The 16,272-nt window shown below is 46.1% G+C and overlaps 1 protein-coding gene across 1 annotated transcript in view; it reads left to right on the top strand.

Moving 5' to 3' along the window:
- Positions 1 to 16,272, top strand: part of CACNA1H (calcium voltage-gated channel subunit alpha1 H) — a 208,143-nt gene that overhangs the window by 136,204 nt on the left and 55,667 nt on the right. The gene's annotated exons all lie outside the window — the stretch shown is intronic.

The raw sequence follows: 16,272 nt of genomic DNA, 5'->3' as shown, positions 1-16,272 counted from the left end.
TTTTCTTCTTCCATCCTGGATCTTGCCAGGCAATGGTAAAAGTAACAAAAAAAAAAAGTTTCTCCCTGAGGGCTCTAAAACCTTCAATTTGATCTTGTAGGGTAAAAGCAGGTTTATTTTCTACAGGTTTGGAGGGAGGAAAGAGGAATCATGCTGTTCCCAGTATTAGTCTGAACATGGTGATGGCAGAAAGCAGTGCTGGCAGCGGCAGCTGAGGACAGTCTGTCCTTGTTGGGAGCTTGAGGGGCTGGGCAATGGGAGAGGGAGGTGAGCCATCTGAGGATCACCAGTTGATCACTCTGAGGAAAGCTATGCTCTTCTGGGCTTTTCTTTCTCTGAAATACTGGTTACTTTCATCTGTTTTCTCAAGATGTGCTGTTTGTTTCTTGTGCCGCCTCTATCAGGTGCAGAAAATGCATCCCAGTGAGAGCAGAAGACCCTCACTCAGATCTTCTGTGAGGTTGATAGTCCAAAGTTCATCTGGTGCTCCTCCAAAATCTCCACTGTAGGATCAGGAGCAATTAAAGGGTTTTTTAAAGCTATTCCTCCTCTCTGCCTTGGTCACTTAGCAGTGAGGAGTAAAGGCAAACAGAGCAGCATAGTATATCCAAAGGCAGGAAAAGAGACTGTATTTTCTTCTCCATTATGTTCCAAGATTAAGTTCTACTGGGCACCATGGTAAACAATACTCCAGAGTGCTGCTACTTTATTTTCCCTCCACTTGTGTGCTTTAAATTCCCATATTCTATGCTATCTCAGAAAGATTTTCTTTCAGAAAAGCAAGTATTCAGCTAAAACACATGAACCTCAGCCATGCAACAATAAATTAGTTCACACTTGCAGCAGAGAGTGTCCAAACCCAACAAAGAAATCACTGTTGCTGTCAGCTTTCTGTCTGGTTAGTTGTTCCACAACAAGTTTTAAAATTAGGAAATACACCTTGTCAGTTGCCTTTGAATAGCCTATTCATTCCTGGCAGCTGCTGCATTTCTGCATGGATACTCTTTTGTCAGGCAAATACAGCTTTGTCAGTCCTTAGATATTGCCATGATGGGTGCTGGGGGAAAACCATAGGCAGGCTGCAGTGAGAAGTCCCAGGGATCACATGGAGTCTGTCCACAATCACTTGTATAAAGGTAAATTTGATAATTACATCCTTGCTGCTAACAAAGGAAAACTGTGGCTGGCAGGTTTATATTGCATTCTACCTTGTAAAAGATTTGCTTTAAACTATCTCAAAGCCAATGGCAATAAAGATTCTGAAGCTTTTGGCTACAGAGCATCAGACTCCCTCCAGCTTTGCTTGCAGGCACTGCCCAGCATGGGCCCAATAAAAAGAGAGGAATTTTGAAGTGAAACCTGTGAAAGTTCTTCCACGTGCCTGGCTGCAAAGTGTCAGGGTACACAGCAGGCATAACAAGCCATGGAGCTGTCAGCCCAGCTTCAAAACACTTTGTCCAAGTATTCTTCTATCAACAGAGTGACCTCCAGGGCATCACCAGAGGCCGAGCCATAATCTGAAAGCAACAGAAAATGGCTCTAGGCTCCCAGACTGTCTGGCATTCAAGTTGGGTTTTCGTAACCAAAGTGGGGTGATTTCAGAACCTAAAACCTCCTTGTGTGAGAATTGGCAGCAAGACTCAGGGTTAGAGGATTGACTTTGTGTGGTGATAAGGAGGAGGTGCCTGTGTAAAGCTGTCGTGAACCCACAGCTTGGTGTTGGGATGGAGGAGAGGTGAGAACTCGTTTCGGGTATGCCTTGATTCTTGCCAGGAAAAACAGTTTAATCACAGCTTTCTGGTTATTGAGTGATGCTGCACCTCTGCTCAGAGCAGGTATTACAAGGTGAGAAGGTCTGAGCCTTCCCTAGGCTGTTAACCAGGTGTGGGTGTTGCCATTGCCTCTTCCATCCTCCCAAAGGCAAACCTGGAGGCTGTTCCTCAGGTCATAAGGATTTAGGAGCTGCCTACGTGGGTAGCTACTCCATGGATCTCCTCTGCCTTCCTTTCTGCCACTGAGCTGTTCAGTGCCACCAGGGAGCAGGTTACAGGGCTTCCCACTGGGGAGAGGTCCTGTGCTCAGTGATAGATGACAGCGGTGTGGGCAGAGGACTTCTGGGCCCCAGAGCCTGGCAAAACTTGACCTACCATGGAGAGATTTTCTCTGAGTGGAACAGCTTAAGCAGGTTCCCTGTTCTTTACTCTTGCCACTTGGTTTCAGTCATGGACTGGTTTGTCAAGCTGGGCTGCAGCAGCCACAGGAAAGCCCTCCCCAAACCTCACTGTCTGTAAGGAAATGCCCAATCGCTTTTATTCAAAAAAAAAAAAAGTATTAATTTCTGCTTGCTTTTCTTTTCTGGCTTGGCAGAACTCACAGTCATCAGTGGCTTTGGAAAAAGACAGGCACACCATATATATTGTTCTTTCTGAGTGCTCCTCAAAGCCAAGGCATCAATCCTGTGTATGTGTGGGAGGGGTGGTAGGTACTGAGCAACATATGGCATGGAAGATAGAGCAGAACTGACTGGTCCTGGGTGAGTTATCTCCCCTTTCATCCCGGGACATAGCAGTGCTCTTCAGAGAAGTCTCACGGAGCCCTCTTGAGGCAATCGAGCATTATTGTCCATATTTTCTTGATGAGGAAATCAAGGTTGGAAAGTGCCAGGCTGGAGGTAAAGCCTCGTGGGCTTTACTGCTGGTTCTTACCATAGCCACAGGGCAGGGGGACGTGGCTGTCATAGCAGCATTTTGGTGCAAATGATTCATGGTTTGGGCCAGACAGGAAGGTGATCTGTGTCGGTGCTGCTGCAGGTGCTGCTTCCACATGAATGAGACCTGTCCATATCCACAGCTTCAAAATGTGTTTTGCTGGGAATGTGAAGCTCACAGCAATCATCTCACACAGTCTCTATGGCTGAGCCACAGCTGCCACCACACCATTCAGTGCATGTAGCCCATGTGATGCCCTTTTAGACAAGGACCCTGTGCTGTGGCTCAGGGCATGACCACTATAGGAGGTACTGACTCGTGGGGAAGGTGAGGAGATGCTGGAGCTGCTTTGCAAAGAGCTGTCCTTTAGCAATCCTGCTCTTCTCAGAGGCAGATTGAAGATTTTGTGGCAGCACAGGTGGTTTGTGGCAGGAGATCCAGGCAGCAGGAGGTGGCTGGTGGTGGGAAGGGAGTTTCTTTGGGACAGCAATTGGATGCTCCATCCATGGGGTTAGCAGCCAGCTCTCTCTCCAGCTGCCAGGTTGTATGTAGTTGGTGATTAAGAGGTTCCAGGATGCTGTCAGCAGCAGCACAAGTTGTATTTCAAAGGTTATTTGGCTGGTTTGGAGTCCCTTCCCTCCTTTCTCCTCCCCTTGGGCTTTATTTATTTATTTGTCTACCTCCAGCACAAATAAGCACTCCCACAGATGAAGGAAGCCAAGTAAAAAGGAGGTGGCAATCCTTGCATTAATCTTCTAGGCAATTTCAATACCTTGGTTGATTGGGTTACACATTCATTGCACCTGACAGTTCTCCAGAGTTTCTGAGAACGTTCCATGGCACTGCAGCAACCAAGCAGGATCAGGGCAGTCCAAGGCACGACATCTGCAGTGCCTTTGGGGCAGTGGGGAGAGATGCCTGGCACAGACAGGTCCTGTTCCAGGAGTGCCTCTCTGCCACTGGAAGCTGATACCTTTTCATCCCAGAGTCAACTCATGTTAGTGCTTCATTGACTGGTCTGAAGAAACAATTGTTACTCCCTCAGTGTGCCTCGATTCCCAGCTCCTCAGCTGCCCAGGAGAAGGACAGAGTTCTGTTCATTGGTCCAAGAGAGATGTTGGTGTTATTCCTGCAGAAGAAAAAGCTCTGAGTTCATTCCTGAGGAGCTCTGGTTTAAGTTGTGAAGAGACACCCCCCACACTTTGCCTTCCAGAGGAATTTGCAGAAGTAGATGTTGATACTTGTAATGATTCCACATAAAAGTCTCAATTTACATCAAATGGCACTAGAAATGCTATTTTACATCACTTCTCAGAACAGAAGTACAAATTAGTATTTGTTCCAAACTACTGCTGTTCAAAGAGCTTTTCATTGCTTTCCTGATCCCTCAGCCCTGCAATGTTAGTTCAGAACAGATGTCTCTAGGTTGGAGCTGACCTTGCACTCAGTGGCCCATTACTTATCAGTGTAAGAAAAGTATTGGTTTTGAGCAGCACATTTTATTATTCTGGAGTAAAAGTAATTCTGTGTGATTTAAGGTAGCAACTGACATTTTATTTTAGCATTTGTCAATTTTGGCTTGAAAAATTGGTTTGGCCTGGAAGGCTCAGCACTTAGTCAGAAAGCAGAGGAGAATCATTCAGCAGAGATTGAAGCAAATTGCTTAAATTTCTTTTTGAGTTGTGAGTCAATAAAATATTACACTGATCTGAGATTCTCACTTTCAACTTGCAAAACTCATTCACTCTTCCAACTTCTTCCATGATCCAATTTTAAGAACTCACATATTGGCTGAACTTGAGGCAGACTGATTCCCCCAGCCCACGATGTAAAAACTAAGCCAAAAGGGTTTGAGCTTATTGCATAAATGATGTGAGACTCATTCTGCTCTTAGCAGTCCTTTGGTTTAGGGTTTTAGGCTTTGTCATCTGCATACCAACCTGTCCCTCCCTCCCTGCTCCCTCTGTCAGGTCCCAGAAATAAGTGGGGGGTAGATGGCTTTTCCCATGTGTTGGTTTGGTAGGGAAGCTATGCTGGTTGAGAACACGTGCTGGGTCTCCTGAGCAGAGCAAAAGAAATTTGACTCATCCAGTGAACACCTGGTAATAATCTGAATGCTGTCCCTACCTCTTCTGAAGGAGGAGAGGGGACATCAGGGAAGAGAGGTGTTTCTTATCCTTTTTGTGTACACCTTTTTACTGCTCTCTAGACCACCTTTCTCCAGGCCTTTTTTTCTTCAGACAGACACTCTGTGAGGACATGAGCAACCTGCAACCATCTGGGGATCCCCTCTGTCCAGGTGAGAGGCAGCAGTGGCTCGCATGTGGAGCATTTACACCTGCAAGGTGTCATTCCCATGTTAGAGAGAATCAAGGGTCAGAGACAAGACAGCAGTGAGCTGATAACAAATGTTTGCAGTTTAAAGCCAGGTGTCCCAGCTCAGGGTTAGGTGAGTGACTGCTGGACCTTAGCAGCTAAATCATGTTCCTCCGTGGGGAACCTACTGTGAGCGGTGTTCATGGAGTCTTCTTTCTCTCTCTCATTTACTCCTCTGTAATTTAACTGACTACTTCTCTGGTTTTCTTCAGTTGGATTATATGTTCTTGGTATTTCTTTTTACTATATAAGGGAAAGCATACCAGAGATCCATCCATTCCTCTGCCTCCTACCAGAACATGAACAGCACCTCTCCAATGCAGAAACTGAGTGTAATAACTCATTTGAGTGCTGACATACTGAGGAGTCAGGGGAGAGTCAGGAGAACAACAGAGCCAGTCACGGTGAGGGGGGGGTTGCAGTCTGATCTGGTTCCTATAGATGTGCTCATTAGTCTAGAGAATAATATTAGGGTATTCCCTGTGGAGCTGTAGGCACGTTTCACCACCAGCAGTGGTTCAGTTCCTTCCCCTCACTTACGCCATTAGTTGTTCTCTGTGGTGAGGGATTGGCCATATAAATCCCATCTGCTCTCTGCAAGGTGACAGACTTCAGCAGGTGAGAGCAACAGCAACTTCCCAGCATAAGCTGTTGCATGGAGACTGGAGATCTGCACGGTGCCACTCACAGACCCATGCCATGTGGTCATGGTGTGGGGGACCCTCCAGATGGATTTCTTCCCTCTGTGTCCATGCAGGAAGCCAGCAGAGAGAGTTGTGATGCCCTCCAAAGCTTCTGAGACTGAACCCATGAAACCCCCATGCTTCATAAACATACATGGCAAGGGGTGGTTATATAGAGAATGCAGACAGATTGTTTGCATTTCAACTGGCAGGTAAAATAAACCAAGTGCAATACAGCCCCCAAGAATGAAAGCAGAGTGCACTTGCCAGCTGCATTTCATCACAAAAATGTGTGTAAATCACAGCTGTGGGTAGCCAGCTTTAAATGTGCTGCTGACAACAGCTCCAATGTGCTCCAAGGCAGGGATGCTTGACACAGCTGGGCAGTGGGGTGTTTGCTTTCTGCAAAGGGAAACTGCAAGGAGAAAGGGCCTGTAAAGAAGAAGGTGGCCTCCACAAACAAAGAGTCAGGTGCTGTGTTGAGTCTGTGCCTTCCTGCTGGCTGCCAGCTGAATGCTTTTCATCTGGGAGTGGGTTTGGGGAGAGGGAGGTTGGCTTTGATCAGGTAAGCAAGCCTCAGGGTGAGCACACTCCATGCTCCAAAGCAGGCAGACCTGGTAGTCCCTTGCCTTAGTGATGACAAGGTACAAGTTTGAGAAAGTGCTGGAACATCTGGTTTGTGGCAGCTGTGATCAGCAGCTCCAGAGAGATGATGGTGCCTGCAGGCAGCATGCAGAGCCCCAGTCAGGTCCCTCTTAGGAGCCCACATGGCTTTGGTACTGCACATGGCAGCACTTTTCCATCCTTCCAGCTGCCTCCATGCAAGGCTGCAGGGTCAAGAGCAGAGTTAGCAGAGACCAGCAGAGGAGAAAATGCAAAAGAATGAGACAGCAAACCAACCTGTGGGGGCAAGATATGTGCTTAGGTATAGTCAGCAAGGTTTGGAGTGCAAGATGCCCTGGAGTGGCAGAAAGCAAGGAGTGGTTTGGATTTTCTCAGGAGCTCTGGAGAGAATTCAGCTGCTGGTCTACCATGTTAACCCATGTTACCCAAGGCTCTTTGTTTCCTTACACTTCCCTAGTCTCTCTCCATCAGTCTTCTGTCTTCTTGGATATTTTGTTCTACCAGACAAGGACTGCATTTTGTTCTGTGTGCATCACCCTGCTGTGTGGGGCTCCAGCTCAGGGCCTGCTGGATGTTATTACAGGCAGTAATCACAGCAGGAGTGGGAACAAATGTTAGGAAGGTGTAGAAAAAGCAGCCATACCACACCTGAGAGCAGAGTGGGGTTGGTATTTGGCAGTACATACAAAATGATGGTAATTTAGTCTGAAAGCTCTGCTTGGGGATTGTGGTACTGCTAAGGTGTCCTGTGTAGCACCCTTCTCTGGGTGCCTCAGAGCTGAGTGGCAGAGCTGGTTGTCCCCATCTGCAGGCAGAGGATTAAAGATGCTCAGGGTAGCAATCTAGCTCCTTACACCAGAGGAGAAAAGCACTGCAAGGAACTAAACAGGTAAATCTACTGCTCCTGTCAACCTGAGTCTTGAACTTTCCTCAGGTTTTAACCAGGGTTCTCCAGGTGGGACAGTGAAACTTTCCAGAATTATGAATGAAGCTTTAAATGTCTCCTGGAAACCTCCTTCTGGATCTTTTGTTACAAGATCAGGATGCTTTGCTATAAATGGTTTTGAGATGTTGGGGGGAGAAAGCTGCATCTGAAAGGAGTGAGACTTTCCCTTGAAAACCAGCAAGATTTGGCATGCCTGCATGCATTCTTTTCATGCTCTATTTTTGTTTGCTCTGTCTAGTTTACAGCCTCAAAGACAGCCTGACTCCCAATTTGGGAAAAACACTCTTGCACAGGCCTTGTGGCATCAGTGGTAAAGCTTGCTAGGGCAGGGAGTCTGCCACTGAGGAGAAGGAGGCAGAAAGACCACTTGGCTTCTTTCCCCCCATGCAGGCATTTCTCAGGAGTTTTTTTTCTGATGTCTGTACAAGTTAATCCCTCCTCTCTCCCTGTCCTCTCCTTGTCCCACTCATAGACAAATCCAAACCTTTTTGGAGTAAGCAGCAGGAAGAGAAGTGTTTTATTTATTTTATATATTCCAAAGGGAATTGACTTTGCTGCAGACAGATTCTGTAGTTCTCAGATTCTTGACATGACTATACATGGACTTGTCTGTGCTCTAAAGATAGTTTGAGGTGGGCTATGAAGCCAGAGTGTGCTGGCTGCTCATAGAAGCTCTACCTGGAGCTTGGGGGTGGGACCAGGAGAATAAAGCCCTGGTTCTGTGTCCCAGGTATTCCTTGCTCAGAGGTATCCAGACTCTTGGCAGAAGCTCCAACCTGCCCCAAATCTGATCCGTAAAAGAAAATAAAGCAAACCATAGGAGACAGGAGAGAGAATCAGAGTTTTCCTTTTGTTCATGAAGGGTTCAGAGGCAAAACATCAACAACCACTGTCAGCACTGCTTGTCCCTGATCACTGCTGCCTGGAAGTGCAAACAATCTGAAGTCATTTGTGTAAATGAGTTTCAGCCAGAGAGTCTGAATGCAGCCTGGGTTGCTGGGCAGTTATCTCCTTCCAAATGAGCTGTGTTATGGGGGCCATATTACAGAGGATCTCTCACTTGTGCTGAGGTCTCTTGAAGTTGCCAGAAGAGATCAGCATCTTGGATGTCTTTAAAGCAAAACTACTAATCCAGTGTGGTGGGGTGCTGGTCCATTGTGTCAGTGCAGGGGGATTAAATGCCAGAAATTCCAGTGTATGCTGAGGAGGGTTAGGAGCTGTGAGTGCCTCTGAGAAGCCCTAGAGCCAGAGGTGAGTGGGAGGAAGGTTCCTTACTTCCTCTCAGGACAACATAGCCCACCAGAGCATTTTTTCAGAGCTATCCAAAAGAACATTCCTATTCCTCTTCTTGCTCCTCGCTCTTCTTTCTCTTGTTGAATTCCCTCTTTTGAGTGCTGCTGGGATCTCCTAAGGTTCAGGCTGGAATAATTTTATTTGCATCCCTTCCTTCCCACTCCCAGAGTACCAGCATACATGGCTATCCCCCAGAGCAGCAGGAATCAGCCCCCAAAGCAGCAGGAATCACTTCCTTGCTGTAGTCTGGGGATTTGGAGGATGTGCTTCTGCTCCTTCCTTTTTCATGCAGATTGCCCCTCATCTAGAGACTGATTTTAACCTGTGAATGAGTGAGTGATGGACAGGCAGGCTTAGTCCAACAGACAGGTACTGACCCTGCAGGAGTAGATGTTTCCTACCTGAGCTTTTGTGTTTCAGAAATGATTTAATGCTATTAATGTAATGCTCCCACTTGTTTTCTCCCTCCCTGCTAGTCGGTGGGTAATAGCAGAGGGGTTCATACATATTTGATTTTTTAACTCTAGCATGAAATCTGAACGCTGTATCTATGGCTGAAGTTGTCAGTCCTCTGAAAACACGCAGTGAAATGAAGGCTGATAAGGTGGGACTCTCAGGAAAACGTGTAGAAGCCTTTCTGTCATCCCACTGGAGTGAGGAACAGATATTTTCTGCTATTCTCCAGTCCAGGTTTATTTATCATCATCTAAAGAAAATACTTTTCCGATTGTATATTCTTGTCTAAAATTCTTGAAACCCCAAATCAAATTCTTTTCCCTTGTATAATATAGACAGAAAGTACAGGATGCAGAGCCTGAGGGGATGGTTTAATAGTTTAAGAATGAGGTTGGCACCAGCCAGACTCGATGCAGCCACGTGTTCAAACCCCAAGGGTGACCACTCACCAGGAGGTAAACAGTGCTCCCTACCATTTATTGTGTGTTCACTGAAAAACAAATGGCACTCTTACCCTCTCTGGAGGAAGAAATATTCTGCCTCTCTCCCAGAAAACAAGGGCACATCATCCTGTGCCACCCTCCTGCCACATCTGCACTGTTCCTGTCTGCTCCCTCGCTCCTGGGCTTGCACCAGCTGAGGGTTGAATTGATTTAAATGAAGATTTGATTAAACAAGACAAAGTAGCTCTTGGCCTTTCTTAAAGGAGCATTTCGGTCTGAAAAGTGCCAAATGTACTTGGTATAGAAGGTCTTTTTAGAGCCTTGGGGCTTGTGGCTGTGTCTCTCTGGGGTCACTGTACTCAGGGTGTTCGTGTCAATGCAAGTTGTGATATTTCAGCCCTGGCTATGGGCCTTTTCCTGACTGGGAAAAGCAGAGTGGAGCCAAACTGGGACCCCAGCATGGGTGCTGAGGGAGTTGGGAGCCAGTGCAGAGCTCTGATCCAGCGGGACCAGGGGATGGGATGGGAAAGCTCTGTCCAGTGATGCAAACGGTGAGGCCATCAAGATTGATGGGGCTGGGGTGTGGGAGAGTTCAGACATATTTCTAGTAATCACATCCTTCCTGTTGTGTGTTGTTTTGGTTTTTAAGACTCGAAAATAGACTGTTTAGGAAGTTGCAAGATTTTGGACTCCTCTGCCCAGTTTTGCAGATGAAGGAGATAGAGCTGCTCAGAGGGGCAGCCAAATGCTGCTCCAGTGCTCTGCCATGAAACCTCTTAACACATGAGGATCTCTTCTGCCTTCCAAATGCTCTCATCCCTCCCTCTCCCCATCGTGTTCCCACCATGAGGAAATGGGGCAGGTTCTCCTCTCTCATGTTAATGCCCTGTAGCCGGCAGTTAATTAAACTCTGTGTGATACTCGATGCAGCGTCTCGGTTGGGTTGGTGCCTGTCAGCCCAAGTGGTAACTTACCCCCATTATCTGCTGCTCTGAGGAAGCAGTTGTTTTCTGAGTCTCTAATTTGCTTCTCACACTCCTCTAGCCCAACATTTGCTGCTCACCCAAGTTTTTGCCGTGTCAAATTGGGCACCCAGAAGGTGCTGTGCCGTTTTATTTTATTTATTTTTTTTAGCATCTCCATAGAAACCACTATGGAGTTGCAGAGTGCAGGGTTTGTGCAAATTTGAAAAGCCACTGATGTAATGGTTGGGTTCAATCAGATTTCAGACTGCCAGCTGCTTGGAAGGAGTGAGTGTTTCAACAAGAAAGTTGGGAAGAAAGGCAGCAGAGGCAGAGATGCAACAACTTTCTGCTATGTGAGCCCAGGATAAAGCTTTTATGACAGCACAAAGTTTATCTGAATGTTGTTTGGAGAGAGACACAGCCCCTTTTTTCACTCTGCCCCAGAAATATAGATAAATTTCTTGCCTGGGACAATACCTGCTCATGTGTAAATCTGCTTATTTATATGTAAGCTCACTTCTTCACCTTGTTAACAACACTGCTTCTCAGTTTGACCTCTCTTAAAAGGTTTAAATGCATATAGATTAATGTGCTTTTGATGTCTGGGCTAATGAAGTCCTGTGCCTCCTCTGCTTGCTTTTCTGCTTTATAGCTGGAGACTCAGCACTGCTCTGAGGAGTAGCCAGGCTTGGTTTGCAGCTGACTGATAAAGAAGCAAATTCTGGGTTGGGTAGCAGAGAGGGAGACATGAGCAGAGGATGCTTCTTTGTAGGAGTAATTTGTGCTTCTCTGTCTTTAGTGCAACCACCTAAAGCAACTTTCAAATGGGAATGAACTCAGAAATAATAAAAAAACACCTCATTAGACAGCAAAGGAGGAAACACCTTGCTGTGCTCAGTGTCCAAAGGTCACAGTGGTTTAGCAGCACCAGTCCAGGTCCATGGTCACCAAGGCAATAGCTCATTGCCATGGCAACACTCACCACCTTCTCAAGCAAGAGCATTTGAGCAAGTCCCGATGTTTAGCAAATAATTGCTTGAGATTCACTGTGTATCCCACCCCACAACACGTCTGGGGACTGAGAAATAAGATAATTTGACAGCTTTCACTGTGATTGATCCATTTTGGAAACCCATGAGGAGGGTTTCCATCAGGACAGAAACACTGTCAGCTCAGTTCCTTTCTCAGGGGGCTCAGTGTTTGCACATGAGTGGTTTAGCTTTGTTAGTTTATTAAAGCCATGACACTGGAGATTGTATCTGAGTTCTTTTTCACTCCCACTCCCTACAAATGAAACCTTGTGTTGTCTGTTTCACCAGAGAGCTGAGATCACTCTTCAGAGGAGCTGAATCAGTTTGGCTTTTTCTTGGGGTGCTCTTCAGCAGGGGGTGGTTGGCCCTGCTCCCGGGCTGGGGAGCTGGGTCAAAGCCCTGGTGCAACTTGAGATCTGGTTAGAGCAGCCCTTGCAGTGTCCCCTGTCCTCATGGCATCCCTTCTGCTCATCAGAGCCACAGCACAAGTGTGGAAAGCTGCCAGGAGAAAAACTTGAATGTGTTGTGGAGGGAGGTTGCAAATTAAATCCTGATGTTGTTTTTTGGTTTGTTTGAGCTGTCCCTGTCTGACAGATTTTCCCCAGGTGCATGGAGGGTGTGGGCAGGGTGTTGGCAGAGCCAGGGGATGCAGCAGGGCTGGTTGGGTGCTGCCCTGACAATAAATAGGAAGATATTCCTTGGGGTGAGGGTGCTGAGCCCCTGGCCCAGGTTTCCCAGAGAAGCTGTGGCTACCCCATCCCTGGCAGTGTTGCTCCAGGTTGGATGGGGCTTGGAGCACCCTGGGCTGGTGGGAGGTGTCCCTGACCATGGCAGGGGAATGGAACTGGATGAGCTTTAAGGTCCCTTCAAACCCAAACCAGTCTGGGATGTAAAGCACGAGGCCAGACACAGCCTGGTGTCAGATAGGAGGAGGAAGGGAAAGGGCTCCCTGGCCCTTCACCCCAACCTGGCACCTTCCACAGAGGAATTGCTGCAGGATGATGAACCAGGAGGACTGCACCTTTGCTTTTCCCTGCCTTGCAGTCCCCTTGAAATGACAGCAGCACAGAATTGCATGGCTTTGGCAATCAGGGTGACAGTGCTGATGGGTTGAGAGGTGTCATTATTGTCACCATTAGCAGCTGTCATTAGTGCTGGCACAACAGCCCCCTTTGCCCAGCACACCCAGGCTGAACAAACAACCTCCAAAAACCAATACATCCACTCCACCAGCTTGGGAAGAGAGTCTCTTCTCTGAGGTGTTCAGCAGTCCTACATCTGCAGCCTCATAGTAGTAGTGAATTACAATAATTTTAATTAGTACTACTGTTATTAGGGCTAACACAATGGGATTTCATTATCTTAGCAGTCATTTTAGTTCATTATATAAAATCAGTATGACTAAACTTTTTTTTTTTCCTGAATCATTCTCTTCTCATAACAATAGAAACATACTGCACATCCAGGGCATGCTTGGGGGTGAGGAATGTTTCATGCAAAAGGAATGAGAGAAATGCAATGGAAAGTCACCTCCTCATTGTAAAGTCCTGATTTCCAGCTTGTTGTGTTCTTCCCCCAGCAGTAGAAATAAATATTACAAGAGAAACTGATTGCAAAGCCAGCACAGGTCTTTTCTGTGAGTTTTGTTCCTTTGACATCTCTGAGTATTGGTGGTGGTTTAATATCATTTCATTTCACTGGGGGGGGTTTGCAGAGAAGGTAAAAATGTAGAAGAACTGGATCATCTCCACACTCCACTGAAACTGAGGAGTTCTGCCAGGTGACAATCCAGGAGCTGTCTGAGATACACATCCAGTAACTCCAAGCTTTCTCCTCCTGCAATATCCAAGTGATGCAACTCTGCTGAAGGGCAGCTCAGTTTTGTAGTTCCTTGCTGACCTCTTTTGTCCTTTCTTGCCATATAAAACCAAAATGCTGTTGTCTCAGGGAGCCAGAGGGATGACCAGGAGTGTAGTAGTTATTTTTAAATTTCTGCTTTGGAATTCTTGGTTTGTGCACACACAAAAGCTAAAATGGGGCAGGGAGCTCAGGAGCAGCTCATTCCCTTGTCTGCAGCAGAAATATCCATGTGGTGTTGCTCACCCCTCTCCATCTGCTCTGCTGCAAAGATGCAGATGAAGGATCAGGACCCAAAAGGTTTCCTTGCCAGTTGCAAATGGCAACAAATACAGCCACTGGTTTTGTAGCTTTTCCCCTTTGCTTTTTTTTTTTTTGATCCTTGTGGATGGTTTTTAATGGCCACTTCAGTCTGATGCTCAGGACTAAGAAGAACATATCAATAATTTACGCGTGAGAACAAGGAGGTTCTAAAGTTCCCATCTGCCTCTTTGGCTGCAGGTGGGAGCACTCTGGGCTGTTCACAGTATTGTTCTCTGGGACAAAAAAAAAAAAAAAGCTTGCAACAATTGCTTGGGTTGCTTTAGGTTTGCTAGAAGGTAGGAAAAGTGGATTTCCCCAGAATTTATCCTCCTGGCACCTAGGCTGTCTTTGATGCAGAGCAGAGGAGGGTTGCTGTCTGTGTTACAGATGTGGATTTGCAGATAATCCCTTCCATGCTGATGAAGCTTTTGAGTCTTAAACTCTTCACAGGTGTTTCTGGAAGCTGCAGAACAACTGTTTGAACACAGAGTCTGTATCAAATGTGGTCCTGTCTTGGAGGACAAAAGGGCTGGAGGTTCCCACAAGATATCCCTGAGCTTCAACATCTTATGAAAAAAAAAGTACAAGATGCAGCTACCCACTCTTGCAGTGGCTTGGGTCCTCAAAACCCAAGGGGTCTTTTCTCCAGTGTCACAAAAATCACAGTAGGTAAAGCTTCAGTCACCTTATCAATCCTCTTACTCTAAGGCAGGATCAACTCTTCCTCGTTTAGGGTCATAAGGGGTTTTATATCTTTGAAGGCAACCCAAGCATGTGAACAGCCTTGGTTAGTGAAAGTCTGCACAACCCAAAAGAAAGCCCAGAAAGAATTGCCTGTATCCAAATGTCTGATCCATGTTTAGGACCACAGGAGGGACTAAGCATTAGTCTGGGAGTTGGGAAAAGAGCTTGGGAGTCCTGATATTTGGCATCTCATTGTAGACACTGAACTTTCCTTTGGTGACCCAAGAATGAAGGCTCAAGTAGGCAACATGTGGCTGTTTTCTAAGATACACTGCCAAATTGCCTCCTGATAGCCACCCAGTATTTTTATTTTCTTCTTCTGCCCCAAGATCTTTGAGTCTCAGTAAAGCTCTCTTCATCTTCTTTCATCTTCATCTTCTTCCATCTTTCCTCCTTACACTCAGCACTCAGAGGTCGATCGCAGCAGATTGCTGAAATTTTTCTGAAGAATTATCCTCTCCTTGAACTCATTTCCCCATCAGGTCTCTTCAGCTTCCTCTCCCTGGACTTAAAAGATGACTAAGTCAAGGTCTCTGTCAGATGTAGCTTAAACATCCTCCTCGTGTCCTTCTTTCCCTCTGCCATGGTTTCTTGACGTGCTTCATCTGATCCCAGCACACAAATCACAGATGTGCATTTTTCAAAAGGCCTCTCCATAAAGATCTGTTAGCAAGGGCTGAGTAATGGGTTGACAAAATAGATTGAAGTGGTCCCTTCTGAATCACCTTGGCAGCAATAGAGTGTCCATTTTTCAATTGAATATTTCCAGTGCCATTAGCTTGGGTGAAGTAAACAATCTCTATTGAGTTTGGCTGCTAATGACAGCCCAAAGGCCTTTGATCTCTCTGTTATCAGAGAGCAAGCCCGGTTCTTGGATGGGAGTGAAGATCATATAATCATTGCTAAGGTTGGCTCCTTCTGTGCAGTCAAAGAGTTTGGAAATGGTTCTTTATTCTCCTGATGGTCTTACTGGCAGAGCTGTTGTAGGCAGCCTGTAACCTCTGACTGTAACAGAGACAGGCAGTTGTATTTTGGCTGAAATAGTTTAGCAAAGAAAATCAACATTTAACCTTGATTTCTTGTGCAGGCTCCCTGAGGCAGGGCCTCTGTGTTCATTTGTGTCTGGAAGGGGCAGTAGGATATTTCCTATGTTTTGGGGGCCTATCCTTTCATAGCATGTCTCACAATATTGGCTGTTTTTCCTTAAATCCTCCAGCTTTTCTAATCTCCTGACTCAGCTTACATCTAAAAGGATTGACAGGCTTTTCTTGCTAGTAATGGTAGGGGATACAATACATTTTCAGCCCTGAATATTTAAAAAAAAAAAAAAAAAAAGAAACAAATCAGATTGAATGATGCTGGATCTTTTTTAATGCCTGCTTTATGATTAGCCAGCAAAGCTGACTTCAGGCATTAGGCTGAGGATTTTTGGACCATTTGTTGTTGACTTCAGCACAGATAGTGGTCAAGAAAAAAAAAAAAAAGGTTTGCAATGGGCCAAGAATTCTGTGAATATATTCCTTGTGTGAGCTTAATTTTTTTAGGGCAAGGGATAAGCCAAATCCATCTGGATGAGTGCCAGCAAAGGCCTTGCTGAGCCACTGGCATCAAGCTCAGCCATATTTCCTGATTCTCTTCTTTTTCAATGAAACTAATCAATATTATTAGTACTGGCAGAGGTGAGCAGGTCACAGGGTCCACACTGGAGCATCTCTCCCAGATGAGTGATTGCAGTGGCTCTTGGTGTATGGCATTTCTCCTTGGTTGTTATCTGAGGAGTTGCCTTTGATTTCTTGTTTAATAACTAAACCTGAGCACTTCTGGTTGTGTTTGGGGAGGGGGA

The sequence above is a fragment of the Calypte anna genome, chromosome 14 (assembly GCF_003957555.1).
Source record: "Calypte anna isolate BGI_N300 chromosome 14, bCalAnn1_v1.p, whole genome shotgun sequence".
Lineage (NCBI taxonomy): Eukaryota > Metazoa > Chordata > Aves > Apodiformes > Trochilidae > Calypte > Calypte anna.
The sequence above is the reverse complement of the archived record's forward strand: the minus strand, read 5'-3'. Positions and strand labels throughout refer to the sequence as shown.